Genomic DNA, 1,827 nt, shown 5'->3' on the forward strand with positions numbered 1-1,827 from the left:
GTTTAATTGTTGCATTCTCAGTTTGCATTGTTCAGTTCGAGCTATCCAGTATTTTATAGAAATTCAGTCATAACCAGTTAACCACTAAATTCATTGGGAGTAGCATAATACCGAGTTGGACTAGGGTTTCAGCTCAGTGTCCGCATGTTATAAATTTGGTCATTCCATCAGTTAGCTCAGTATTCAGTATTTTCAGTATCTATATCATGTTCAGATTATTTCATTGCTTTATTGCTTTGTTCAGTTATATGTTATTTCAGCTTTACTCTATCCTGCATGCTCAGTACCTTTCAAGTACTGACGCATACGTGCGCTACATCTTCTCGTGATGTAGGTTCAGGTTCTCAGTATCCAGATCACGCTTAGATCGATTTTCGATCTTCAGTTCAGCAGCATCAGTGGTGAGTCCTCATTCTTCGAGGACTAGTGACATGTTTATCTTTATCGCTTTTAGTCTTTAGTTTCAGTTTTGCTAGATCTAGTTGGGGCATGTCCCAACATTTCTAGTCAGTTTAGAGGCTTATTTCAGACATAGTTAGATTCAGCTTAGTGTTGAGTTGATATTTCTTTTGTATTAAACTCATCAGTTTTCATAAATTCAGTTATAGTATATGGGTATTCCCCATCTTTTCAGATTTATTTATGATTTAGCTTCCGCATCAGTTTATTATCTTTAGTATGCTCATGATCATGCCAGCAGGGTTAGCTTGGGATCACTTGTGGTCCTAGGTCCCGTGTCCGCGTCTCGGGGGTAGCTCGGGGCGTGACACCAAGGATATCTAGTTGTGGCCATTAGGTAGATATTCCTATTGACCTCTCTCACCATAGCCTGTCTAGACATATTTCCTCCATGCTTAACTCTATTACTTCTTTTCCAAATCTGCCATATAATGAATATAGGAACTGATCTAAACAATGGTTTTAGCTTAGGGTTGCATTCTTCCCCCCACCATTGATAGATAGTCTTCTTCATCTGAAAGAAAGGTCCTTGAACTCCAACAGTTCCTGAAAATGTTTGTCATAAATACTTTGCATCTGGACAGGACACAAATAGGTGATCAAATGTTTCCGGTGTAGAGTTATTACAACATACACAATTAATTGTGTCTTTTATGTTAAACCTAACTAGAATCTCACCAATGGAAATTCTCTCAAACCACATTCTCCAAAGTAAGAAGGAGACACTGAAAGGAATGCCCTTTTCCCAAATAAGCATGATGTCTTGCTGAATTTCCTTCCTCTGTCTCATTAGATCCCAAGCACTTTTCACCGTAATCTTTCCTTTGCTATTCGGCATCCACCAATGTTGATCTCTTTCTTTAGCTATTTGACCCATACCCAGTACCTTCTTCACCTGCTCACATGTCTCTTCATTGAACAACTCTTTTAACAAATTTTGATTCCACCCATTAGTATCCATTACACAACGTACATCAACAAATTCATGATTTCTGGTATGTGAAGTAGGCATCAGGAAGTGTAGAGCCCCTGATTGAGTCCAATTGTCATGCCAAAGACTGGCCTGACCACCTCTAGCTTCCCACCATATGTCTTGATCTATATAATCTCTAGCCTGAAACATCAATTTCCAAACTTGAGATCCTCCTTTCCATTCTACTGTATGTGGACCATGTCTCTTACAATATTTATTCCACATGTAATTTGACCACAAAGTATTTTTGGTCCAGAAATTCCACTAGAGTTTTGCAAATAAAGCTTTTGAGACATCTATCAAAGACCTAAAACCAAGACTTCCTTCCTCCTTAGGAACAGACATGTCATTCCAAGAAATTCAGTCTTTTTCCCTCCCATCCTCTTTAAAATTCC

The sequence above is a fragment of the Solanum tuberosum genome, unplaced genomic scaffold (genome assembly GCF_000226075.1).
Source record: "Solanum tuberosum cultivar DM 1-3 516 R44 unplaced genomic scaffold, SolTub_3.0 scf00023, whole genome shotgun sequence".
Classification (NCBI taxonomy): Eukaryota; Viridiplantae; Streptophyta; class Magnoliopsida; order Solanales; family Solanaceae; genus Solanum; species Solanum tuberosum.